Source organism: Hemiscyllium ocellatum, unplaced genomic scaffold (genome assembly GCF_020745735.1).
Source record: "Hemiscyllium ocellatum isolate sHemOce1 unplaced genomic scaffold, sHemOce1.pat.X.cur. scaffold_2398_pat_ctg1, whole genome shotgun sequence".
Lineage (NCBI taxonomy): Eukaryota > Metazoa > Chordata > Chondrichthyes > Orectolobiformes > Hemiscylliidae > Hemiscyllium > Hemiscyllium ocellatum.
In genome coordinates, this window is record NW_026868079.1 from 29,328 (window position 1) to 42,177 (window position 12,850).

General features: G+C 46.2%; 1 long non-coding RNA gene across 2 annotated transcripts in view; it reads left to right on the forward strand.

Annotated features, from left to right (window-relative positions):
* The window catches only part of LOC132811818 (uncharacterized), a 29,775-nt gene extending 17,695 nt beyond the window's left edge, over positions 1-12,080 (forward strand). For both annotated transcript variants that reach the window (XR_009643386.1, XR_009643387.1), the window contains exons 3-5: positions 2,721-2,826; positions 6,267-6,604; positions 11,960-12,080. This is a non-coding gene — a long non-coding RNA (uncharacterized LOC132811818). The remainder of the gene's footprint in view (positions 1-2,720; positions 2,827-6,266; positions 6,605-11,959) is intronic.
* The last annotated feature ends 770 nt before the right edge of the window (positions 12,081-12,850 follow it).

Consider the following 12,850-nt stretch of genomic DNA (forward strand, 5'->3'; position numbering starts at 1 on the left):
AATGGTAAAGTCCTGAGGGGCGTTGCTGAACAAAGGGACCTTGGAGTGCAGGTTCATAGTTCCTTGAAAGTAGAGTCACAGGTAGGCAGGGGAGTGAATGCAGCATTTGGTACGCTCCCCGTTATTGGTCAATGCATTGAATGCAGCTGTTGTGCTGTCATATTGTGGCTGGACAGGACACTGATGAAGGCCCTTCTGGAATTCTGTTGTCAGTTCCAATCTCCCTGTTCTTGGAATCAGGCATCTGATTGGGTACATGAAGAGGGAGGATTTAGAGGGATAAGGGTGAACCGCTGGCAAATGGGACTCCATTAATGCTCTTCGTTATTGGTCAATGCATTGAATACAGAAACTGGGACGTCATATTGTGGCTGGACAGGACGTTGATTAAGCCACTTCTGGAGTTCTGTTTTCAGTTTGAATTTCCCTGTTCTGGGAAGGATGTTGTGAAATTTGAAAAGGTTTGGACAAGATTTACAAAAACGTTGCCAGGATTGGAGGATTTGGGCTACAGGGAGAGGCTGAATAGGCTGTGGCTATTTTCTCAGGTGAGTCAAAGACTGAGCGGTGACTTCATTGAGATTTATAAAATCACGAGGGGCGTGGATAAGGTGAGCAGCTGGGGTCCTATTTCCTCAGGTTAGGTGGGTCCAAAACTAGAGCACCTGGGTTTAAGTTGAGAGGGCAAAGATTTAAAAGGGATCTAAGTGGCAACGTTTTCAAGCTGAGTGTGGTGTGTGTATGGGAGGGGCTACCAGATGACGTAGTGGAGGCTGATAAAATCCCGACATTTAAAAGGCTTCCAATTGGATACATGAATAGGAAGGGATTTGATGGATACAGGCCAATAGATGGTAAATGGGAATCCATTAGTTTAGGATTCCTTGTTGGCACAGACGAATTGGACCGAAGGTCTGTTTCTTTGATGTTGATAATTTAAGATGCATTCCTCTTTTTTGTGCAGAGCTAGCTGAAGCACAGATAATTATCCTTGGAGCTGAGAAGGTGAAGCAGTGATTTCGATCTTGTGCAGATTTGGTTGCAAGGTCTTGAATTTACAGAGAGAGAGAGAGAGGAATTGTTAACACTGTCACAATTTTTAGTAACTATTTTCAAGTAATTGGCAAATAATACAAGGTGAAAATGTGAACGCTATTTTACTCAGTAAGTTCTGAGCATCTGGAACAGTCTGAACGACACAGATTCAGCAGGTATTCTGAAACAGACTTGGAATTTTACTTTTTAAGGAAAGATTTGGGAGGCTATGGGCTCATGGGAGGGGACTTGGGACGGATTGCAGCATCTCCAGAGAGAGAGAGAGAGTACAGCCCCAATGGGCTGAATAGCCCCCAGCCCATGTGCTGGGTGATACTGCTCTATTCACTGTGAATGATGAAGTTCATCCCAGGGCAGAGAGAGGGAGGAGCCAACCACTCATGACAATGGTGCCCGGCTGATTGATGGCAGCTCCAGACCAATAGGAGGAGAGTCTGTGTGGTCCTGCAGCCAATGGGAGTGAATGAGGGGTGTGGCCAGCAAGACAACACCTGTCCATGAGCTGTGCAGGTGCAGTGTCACTGGGTGGGGGTGGGAGAGACAGCAGGGACTGGGACAGAGGCTGTTGGACCTGAATTACAAACTCCCGGTAAATTAAAACCAAAAGAACTGCGGAAGATGTAAAACAGAAACAACAACCAGGAGGGTCTGGAAAATCTCAACAGGTCTGGCAGCATCTGTGAAGAGAAATCAGAGTTAAAGTTTAAGATCCGGTGTCCCTTCCACAGAACAGATGTTACTGAGGAAAAAAAGTCAGTTTATTTGCAGAAGATAGTGTGGGGGGAGGATATAAGGAGTAAAGGTGGGAATAGAGTGAGAAGAACGGTTGGATAAAGGAGTGGATAACAATGTGGCTGGGGGAGGGTGACTAGCTGTTAATGGAGACTGTTAGTGGCTAACCATAGGTAGTGTGTAATGACAGGCTGTGAGGACAAGGTCTGGTGTGTGGGGTAGGGGGCTTCGACATGGGGTTCTTAACCTATGGTTAGCCCCTAACTGTCTCCATTGTAAGCTGTTGCCCACCTATATCACTCCACAATTGGAGCTGCCGAGGACACAAACCTTTGGAATATCCTCCCTAACCCCCTCTGTCCACCTTAAAGATGTATCTAAAAATCGTTCTCTTTAATCAACGTTTCCATCATCCGTGAAGCATTTTAGGAGATTTGTCAATGTGAAAGGCTCCATACAATGCAGGTAGTTGTTGTTATTGTCTGACATCAGGAGAAACAGGGATGAGCCCTCTCTCTCTTATACCTGATGAACAGCAGCAAAAGCAGGAAGCACTGAGCATGCTCCAGCCCACAATGGGCCTCGGATTATTGATGTTAATGGGGGAACGGGGACTAGAGGTGCTAGTTGTTGCTTCAACCAATCGGAGTGAATGAGGGGCGGGACAATACTCCACCACGTGATAAACCTCACTGACAGCACAGTGTTGTTGTGACCAAGGCATTGGAAATGTGTGAAGGTGCAGGGCAGAAGGAAGGAAAGTCATATTGACCAGGAAGAGGAAATTTTTACCGTATGGAATGAGAGGTTTTACAGAACTTAGTGTACATTGTACAACACAAATTTGAAAATCCAAATTCTGCCCCATTTTCCCTCCCTATAATGCATTTTACACTCCCTGAAATATCAACTGTGTGTTTCTCTCTCCACAGATACCAGTGATTAATGCCAAAGCCCCATTGCCTGTGGAGAAGGTGATGTTTGACGTCCTGTACAGCTGCAATTCGTGTGGTGAAGGTGCTCCCACAATGTGGTTGGGTAAGTGCTGTTATAGATTATTCACTCAGCGACAGTGAAGAGTTGACAATGTATGTGCAAATCAACAACAGTTTGTTTTTTTTATCACGTTTACAATTCCACAAAAATACTATTGAGAGCTTCTGACATAAGGCCACAGATGGGGATATTAGGTCAGGTGATCAAAAGAATTGCCAAATAAACAGGTTTTCAGGAATACTTTTAAAGGAGGAAAGCAGGTCTGAGAGGGTTAGGGTGGGAATTCCAGACCGTGTTGCCTTGGCAACAGGAGAAACAGCCAGACAAGTGAAGCAATGAATAAACACATCGTTGGGAGTCTGAAAGAAATGAGTTGTCGGGATCTCACAGGTTGTGTGGTGCAGGGAGACAGGGATGTTCACAGCCAGGAATTACAGCAAGAGTGAGAATTTTAAATTGTTGCTTGTTGATGGATCAACAAGTTTTGGTACAAGTGAGCACTTGGAGAGTAGGGTTTTAGATACTCTTGAGATTGCATGTACGTTGAATGTGGGAGGCTGGCCAGGAGAGTGTTTTATAACGAACTCTGGAGATAACACAGGGATGGACGAGTATTTCAGTAAATGGGCTGAGACTAGGGTGAGTTGGGTGACGTCACTGATGTAGAAATAGTGTTTTTGGAGTTGGGCTGCACTGCCTCCTCACCACTCCCCCTCACCAATTCACAGATATTGTTCCTTGTTCTATCTGTCAGTCTTTTCTGGTTATGTCCTTCTCTCCCATTCTGCTACAAACTAATATTTGACCTCACCGTTGGTGCAAACACATACTCCATCCCGACTCTCCCTTTCCTTTCTGAATTCCTTGTATGTGGTGTCCCTTAAGGATCTCTCCTTGGTCCCTCCTGTTTCTCACCTACATACAGCCAGGAGGTGACATCGTCCAAAAGCACCGTGTTAGGTTTCACATGTACACTGACAATGCCCAGCTCTCCCTCCCCATCATCCCTCTCCATTACTCAGTTATCAAACTGCTCATCACATTCCCACTACGCGATTGGCTGCAGTTTCCTCCAATGAAACGTTGTAGTGGTTAATCTCGTTGCCTTCAGTTGCTATTACAAATTCCTTTCCCTGACTGCTGAGCCCCTCCCTCTCCCTGGGAACTGTCTGAGACAGAACCACACTCTTCACAATATTGCTGTCATGTCTGTAACCCCAACGTGACCTTCTGATCAGACATCTACACAATCACAAACACCACGAATTCCAATCTCTAAAATGTTGCTTGTCTCCACCTCACCCCAGCTCCATTACTACTGAAACCCCTGAGCCGTGTCGGGTGTTGCCTTAAACTTGACGAATCTAAAACAGAATCCATGATTCCGTGACTGACCCAAAATCTGGTTCCAGACTCCCTCATGATGGGAAACATCCTCTCAGTATTTACCCTGTCAAACTCCTTAAGAATCCTTCATGTTACAATGAGATCCCCTCTCATTGTTCCCAAATCCAGTGAGTGGAGTCCCAACTACTTCAGCCTTTTCTTAAAAGATAATCCCTGCAAACGATGGATCATCCCAGTCAGGTTTCTGTGAAATGCCTCTGATGAAATGTATTTCCTTAAATAAAGGGACCAAAACTTCTGTCATTAATCCCAGATGTGGTCTCACTTCAATTTATAAACTTCATAAAGTTCCTCTCAGGTATATACTCCAAACCACTCCCTTTAAACTTGCACTGATGTTGAAATGCTCAGCAGGTCATGCAGCATCTGTGAAGAAAACTCAGTTAAAGTTTCGGGTCTGGTCACCCTTCCTCAGATACGTTAACTCTAATTTCTTTTCACACCTGCTGCTAGACCTGCTGAGCTTTTCCAGAAACTTCTGTTTCTCTTCCTGGTTTACAGCATCTGCAGTTGGTTCGGTTTTCATATCATTTAAACTTGCCATCTCTCCTTAGGATTTGTCATTTCCACCTTGGAAAAAAGATTCACATTTGTTTGGTCTCCCCTACTCTGGGGGAAAAATATAAACCATGACTAGTCACCCTATCATTGCTCCTCATAATTTTATAAAGTTCGATAAAGCCACCTAAAGTGTCCAGTGCTGCAGGGAAATAGCCTCAGCCTATTCAGCCTCTCCCTATGGTTCAAATGTTCCAATACTGGCAACACCCTAGTAAACTTTTCTGAACTCGTGCAAGTTTCCCAACATCTTTCCTGTAACAGGGAGACTGGAATTGAAAGCAGTCTCGGGATTCCAAAAGTGGCCGAGCCAATAAACTGTACAACCGAAACATGATCTCCCAACTCCTATCCTCACTGGACTGCCCAATAACGGCTAGCATACCGCACACCACCTTCACCGACCTGTCTACCTTCAACCCACTTTCAAGGAACTATCAACCCACACTGCACGGTCTGTTTGTTTGTCAACACTTCCCAGGAACTTTTCTTTGAGAAGTTGAGTCCTATTCTGGTAACATCTTTCTGAAATCAGGGAGACTACAATTGAATGCAGCATTCTAACACTGGCCTGACCAATGCCCTACTCAGCCACACCATGACCTCCTAACCCCTATACTCAGTGACAGAATCCCTACAGTGTGGAAGCAGGCCTTTCGGCCCATGAGACCATACCAACCATCGGAACAGCATTCCACCCTAACTCTGTAACCTACCATTACCCAAAGCTAATCCAGCTAACCTGCATGTCTTTGGATTTGTGGGAGGAAGTTAAGAGCCCCCAGAGGCAGCCCACGCAGACACACAGGGAGAATGTGCAAACACCACACAGACAGTGGAGTCGAACCAGGGTCCATTTATTGACCAGCGCATTCCATTAAAGGTCAGTGTCCCAAATGCCACATTCAGCACCTGATCTCTCTGAAACTCCATTTTCCAGGAACTATGCAGTTGTTCTGAGCCCTTCAGAGGGAATTAAGGTGAGGAGGAGAAAACACGAAAAGGGTTGAGTTGTAGATCTATAAAATAACTCTCCATCTTCCCCCTCTCTGTTCCCCCCGTCTCCCCTCACTCTGCTGTCTGGTTTTCCCCCCTCTCTGTCGGTCAGTCCTTTGTCGCCTCCCCCCCCCCCCCCCAACCTCGTCGGTCGCACTCCCCCGTTGGTCTTTCCCACAATCTGTTGGTCTGTCCCCCCTCTGTCTGTCGGTCGCACACCTGTCTCTTTCCCCCCTCCGTCGGTCGCCCCCTCTGTACCCCCCCATCTGTTCCCCTCCTCTCTAATCCCGCTTTCTGTCCCCATCCATTTCTGTGCCTCCCCTCTCTATCCCGCCTCTCTGCAGCCACCCATTTCTGTCCCAACCCTCTCGATCCACCCACCCTCTCTGACCCTCCGCCCACCCCCTCTCTGCCTACCCTCCCCTCCCAGTCCCCTAGTTCTGTATTTCCCCCTCCGCAGGGAAAATATCTTGTCTATTTACCCTATCCACGCCCGGCCTGATTTTAAAATTCTCTTTCAGGTCACCGTTCAGCCTCTGACGGTCCAGGGAAAACAGCCTATCCATCCCTGGCAACATCCTGGACTTCTTTTCTGACCCTTTTCAAGTTTGAGAACAGCCATCTGATAGGAAGGAGACCAGAATTGCATGGAATATTACGAAGTCGCCGAATCAATGTCCTGTACAGCCGCAATATGACCTCCCAACCCCTACACTCAATGCTCTGACCAATAAAGGCAAGCAGACCAACTGCCGCCTTCACTAATCTATCTACTTGCTTCTCTACTTTCAAGGAACTGTGAACCTGCACTCCAAGGACTCTTTGTTTAGCAGCACTCCCCTGGAACTTACTATAAACTGTAAGTCCTGCTAAAGTTTGCTTTTCCAAAATGCAGCAGGTCGCATTTTTCTAAACTAAACTCCTCAGCCCATCACCCATCTGATCCAGATCCTCTTGTACTCTGAGGTAATCTTTTTCCCTGTCTACCACACCCCCCATTTTGGTGTCATCCGCATACTTATTTACAATACCTCTTATGTTCACATCCAAATCATGAATGTAAATGGCGAAAAGTAGTGGATCCAGCACCGATCCTTGTGACATTCCACTGGTCACAGGCCTCCAGCCTGAAAAGCACTCTCTGCCTTCTACCTTCGGACCAGTTCTGTACACCATGCGATCTAACCTTGCTGACCAGTCTCACATGAGGAACATTGTCGAATGCCTTACTGAAGTCCAAGTAGATCATGTCCATGCTCTGACCTCATCAATCCTCTTTGTTGCTTCTTCAAAAAAACTGAGTCAAATTCATGAGACATGATCTCCCATGCACAAATCTGTTATTAATATCCAGGATTTAACTCTGTACATTGGGGTCTGCGTTGCCCAGTTATAGGTGTTAATATTCGGGATGAAGTACAAGTACACCAGCATTTTGTCATCGACTGTGTATTGAGTCTTGCTAGTATCACCAACACAGTTGAGTTCCTTTTGAAAGCCAGTCCCTGTATCCCTTGCCCACCAGGAAATGGTGGCAGTGTCCTTACCTTTGGACCTGGAGGATCGGGCTCAGAGTTGAGGAACAGCATCTTTGAAGAGGATGATTAGAAAACCTGCCCAAGCCACCAGGCCATACTGTCTCCCAGCTGTCCCTGCCTCAGCCTCCAAACAGAACCTTCCTGTAGTTTCTCTCCTGTCAGACTCTCCCATTGCTCAGTTTGTCCAGGATCCCCTCCTGCTGCTGCACTGATCCTGTCCCTCACTGACCTGTCCATCCCCCAGTGTCCTCCACATTCATTCATTGTTTACAATCTCATTTCCCCAGTTCTCCAGCCCCATTCCTTCCCGTTTATAGAGATGGCTCAGTGGTTAGCACTGCTGCCTCACAGCACCAGGTACCCAGTTTCGATTCCAGCCAAACCCGGAGTTTGTGCATCCTCCCCGTGTCTGAGCGGGGTTCCTCCCCCAATCCAAAGATGTGTAGGACAGGTGAATTGGCCATTCTAAATTGCCCATAGTATTAGTTACATTAGTCAGGGGTAAATATAGGGTAGGGGAATGGGTTTGTATAAGGTACTGTTTGGAGGGTCGGTATGGACTTGTTTGGCCGAAGGGCCAGTTTCCATACTGAAGGGATTCTGATATATAGGGCAGCAGCTGCTGTCAATCTCCCGGACTCCTGTATGATCGGAGCACATGCTGTAGGAGAGGAGACCAGTGTATGGGCGCAGTGCTGGGCAACTGTGGGAGTATGCACAGTGCCTGGGAAGGAGGCTGTGGTTGTGAGGGATTAATCTGTCATTGGCAGCTTCCTCCCTCTGGGAGCAGGACCCAGGGGAATGGCCCCTTTCCTGGTACCCTGCCATGTGATCAGACTATCAGTGGGGCAGCATTTTGCAGAAAGTTATCAGAACTCTTTTGTGAAGATTCAGGGTTTTTATGGAAAGTGACAAAGATGGGCCTGCAATTCGAGTTCTAATTTGGTTCATTTTAGTAAGACGGGTTTTGGCCAGAGTGTGCAGGAAGCAGTGCATGCAGGATGGTTGTCATCAGAGGATTCACCAACAACGCCCCCCCCCCCACCCCCCCGCCCCACCCTGCTGGACTCAGAGTCAGACTCATTCATTTGGTTCTTAGTCCGCAGACAAGATCTAGGAAACTGAATTCAAAGTGAGGAGAGAGTGTGTGAGAACTGGGTTTGGAGGGAAGGAGTGAGGGGATTGGTTCGGATTTCAGTTCACAGAAGAAAGAGAAATTGTTAGACTGAGAGTTAAAACTTTGGAAAACATGAAACTACAATTTAATACTATAATTATCTTATAAAGATCCATCCTGTATTAATATGGTGAGTTGTTTTCTCAGTTGTAGGATACTGAAAGGGTGGATTTGTGGATGAGAAATTCAAATTGAACTTCATGTTCAGATCTGATAGTTACTTGATCCGTGCCGATCTGAATATTCATTGGCCTTTTCATGTGGAAGGAAAGGTGTGTATTCTGTCCATGGGCGAATATTCCAAATCTCAGTGTGACTGGAAAAACTACTGAGACACAGCCAAGTCCATGTTAGGGTGGTGACTGTGGAGAAAGAGTTCATTTGTTTTTAGAAGTCTGAAAAATCATGGCATGTTTCCCAGGAAAAATTAAGCCACAGCTTTGCTTTGTAGAAGGACAAGTCTTTAATTAACCATACAACCAGAAAGACACAAGGATACCTGCACCTTGGGAAATACTATGAAAACGGGATTGTTGTAAAGGAGTTCATTCTCGATCATGGACTGTAATCCATTGGCGTTGTCCCGTTGGTTCCAGCGCCGTGGGGAAATACTGGAAATATGATGAATGCAGTGTAGGTTTCAGTTATTAAACTGTAAAAAGTGCAGAACAATTTAAAAGGATGCTGTCAGGGCTCAGGGGCCTGAGTTATAGGGAGAGGTTGGACAAGCGAGGATTTTTTTGTTTAGAGCAGAGGAAACTGAATGGGTCCTGTTCTAGAAGTGTGTAAGACCATGAGGGGCATGGATAAGGTGAATGCATTCAGTCTTTTTTCCCAGGGAATCAAGGACTGGAGGGCATCAGTTGAAGGTTAGAGGGGAAAGAATAAAAGGGAAGCTGAGGGGCAACTGTTTTACACAGAGGGTGGTATGTATATGGAATGAGCTGCCAGTGGAAGTGGTTGAGGTGGGTACACTCTCACAACAGGTAAAAGACATTTGGATAAATACATGGATAGGAAAGGGTCAGAAGCAGATGGGCCAAGTGCAGGGAAATGGGGTTAGTGTGGATGGACATTCTGGTCGGCATGGGCCAGTTTGGGCCAAAGGGCCTGTCTCTGCTGTAGGACTCTGTCTCCAGGTATATTTCCTCTTTCTCCTGCTATCCCTGGGAGCACCCTGGGATGTATTCCATCAGGGCAAAGCAACTTATCTACCTTTAGCTCCATTAGCTTGCCCAGCTCTAACGCTTTCGTGATAATCGTTGTTTCTTGGTCCTCACCTTCCTCAGTTTCCTTATCAATTACTGGCATGTTCTTCGTATCCTCCACTGTGAAGACTGACTGTTGTGTACTCATATTCCTAAACCCTGCTGGATAGGGATAACTAGGTACAGAACTCTGAGAGGTCTTCTCAGAGTCTTTATTGATGAGACATGGCAGTTACCTGGATAGTGTACATGCAAAACACCTCCAGGCAGCATCAGGTAAAGCCCCACCTATCCAATGTAAAGCTCCCATTCTTAAACATTTTGTGGTTTGGGACTTTGAATACAGACTCTGTCTCAGTATTTATCTCCATGGCAACGGTCAGTTAGAAAGTCGACTTCAGTTTCGCACTTTGTGGTTAAAACATACACCCCTGTGGCTCCCTCAAGTACCTGACAGGCACTTCAGTTTCAGTGGGGATGTCTATCAGGATTCTGATATGGAGGAGCCGGTGTTGGGGTGGGGTGGACAAATTTATAAATCTCACAACACTAGGTTATAGTCCAGCAGGTTTATTTGGAAGTACAAGCTTTTGGAGTGTGCTGTGATTTGTAACGTGATCAGGTTTATCTCTATGGTAACAGTTAAGTGCTTCAACAATGAGAGGCCACATTTTCCCACACAATAGGTTCCCCTCTAGCAGTGTAAGCTGCTATTCCAGCCCTGGAGATGGCTACTCATCACTTTTCTCCCCAATCCTATCTAGCTTTCTGTTGATCTTTAAAGTTTTTTCTAATCTCCTAGTTTCTCCTTGATTATTGCCAATTTGTATGCCTTCTATTTCATTTTGATAGACTCCCTTATTTCCTGAGCCACTCATGGCAGATTACTCCTTTTTCCTACAGTCCTTCCTTTTCCCTGATATACTTTTGCTGAGCACTACAAAAAATTCCCCCGTTGTCCGTCAACTTTTCCACGGTAAAGTCTTTGCTTCCAGTTTACATTAGCCAACTCCTGCCTCATCCTATTGTAGTCTCCTTTGTTTAAGCACTGGATCTTGGACTGGATCTAATCTTCCAGCTTTCCAGCTGTGTTCTAAGTTCAACCAGATTTATCAGAAGTCAGTTATCAGATTACGAGGTGAGGCGAAGTTTCCTGGGTGTTTTGCGTTTCATTGTCAAAGACCTTGGCTTTGTATTAAAGTATAGGATAGATATTCACAACAGAGTATTCTGGACGGCACATACATGGACACTGTGGGCAATTTAGCATAGGCAATTCACCTAACCTACACATCTTTGGACTGTGGGAGGAAGCTCGGGCACCCTAGGAAACCCACGCAGACATAGTGAGAACGTGTAAACTCCACACAGTCACATCTGGCTGAAATAAAACCCGGGTCCCTGACGCTGTGTGGCAGCAGTGCTAACCACTCAGCTACATCTGCTTAAAATCTGCTACCTCTTATTAACCTCCCCACCCCGCAATCTATGTTCCTTACGTCAGAAATCAGGTTGTGGAAGCATATGTCTCAGTAAAACCAATGACAGCCCATATGTCCTGTGTGTCTGAATGGGGATCCTATACACAACACCCTCCAGCCCACACTTTTCATTCACTATCCAGAAACATGTCTCCAGTGCCTTCATGAGGACTATAACTCCCACAATCCCTGAGGCAGGGACCACCCGTGTGAGGGGAAGCCCAGAACTGTACATGTACAGAATATGGGTGGATATTGGCGCATGTGCTTTGGGGTAATTAGCGGAAAGCATTTGACATTGTTATTGGCTGGAGGATGGACCAATCAGCTTGTAGTATTGATGGGTTGGGGGGGGGTCAAAGTGTCACCACACCCACATGGGACCAAGTTCCATCCCCAACTTGTCATAATGCTGGGAATCGACCAATGGGAAACAAAGAAGGATCTGACCCATTCTCCCAGACTGAAGGTTCCTCTTCTGTCCAGCATCTGCTACCACCCTTTCTATTTATTTCCTTTTGATTTATCCTGCTGTAACATTATAGACTTGCAGTAACTGAAGGGAAATGGAGTAAACCCAGAAAGGGTGCAGAGTCTAACCAGGGACGGGAAGTGGTGGCATGGATCTGTTTATCAGTAACTCCATGAGAATGGGGGTGGGTACATTAGGGACAGCAGAGGCAGAATGGTGGGAGAGAGTAAGTGGGCTGGAGGGTTACAGCTTTTGCAGAAGAAAGGGAAAAAAGATTTCCAGAGAAGCTAGAATTGTTCTGCTCTGAATTTCTAATCTGTACATACTTGTTTATACAGGGTGCTTAATGGTGAAGATTTGCAGACTGAAATCTCAAACTCCTGTGCAGATTGTGATTAAGTTAACCAGCATTTGAAGAACCAAAGATGGAGAATAACTTGGGCAAAATCCAGCAACCCTGTCCCTCACAGCATTGTTGGTCTTTCTGCGCCAAATGGACTGTGAATGGTACAAGACAGCAGCTCACTCCATCTTCTCAAGGGTAACTAGAGATGGGGAATAAATGCTGGCTGAGCCAGTGATGCCCATATCCTGGAAATGGTTTCTATCTCTAGTTGCTGAAACCCAGTTGATGTTACTGCAGGATGGTGAGGGATGCTGAGTGCATCCTCCAGGAGGCAGCACCATCACATTACCCCTGCCTACACCCACACAGTAACACCGCAACGTCACTGGAACAAAAGGCAGTGAAGCCAAAGGAGGACTTAGATATAGTTCTTCGAGGTAAAGTCATGAAAGGGGATTGGAACACAGCAGGAACAGGAGACTGAGCTGGATGGTCAGCTGTTTCCCATTGAATGTGGAGCAGGATTAAAAGGCTGAATGGTCTCCTCCTGCTGCTATCTCCCAGGTATGTATATAGCCATAGAGCCCGGGTAGGAAGAAGTAGGCAGGGCAGGGATTCTCCAGGCGAATGCACTTCCACATCCGGGTTCAGCGGGAAGGGATCAAATCAAAGTAGAGTTGGGGGTGAGGAGGCAGCGATGGAGATAAAGCACTGTATCCACTGCGGTGCCCATCTCTATCTAAAGACAACGGGAGAATTGATAAAAGCTACGTGCTCCTTCTCCAAGGACACCCTGTTGTATCACCTTTATCCTCAATCATAGAATAGAATCCCGACAGTGTGGAAGGAGAGCATTGGCCCATCAAATCCCACCAACTATCCA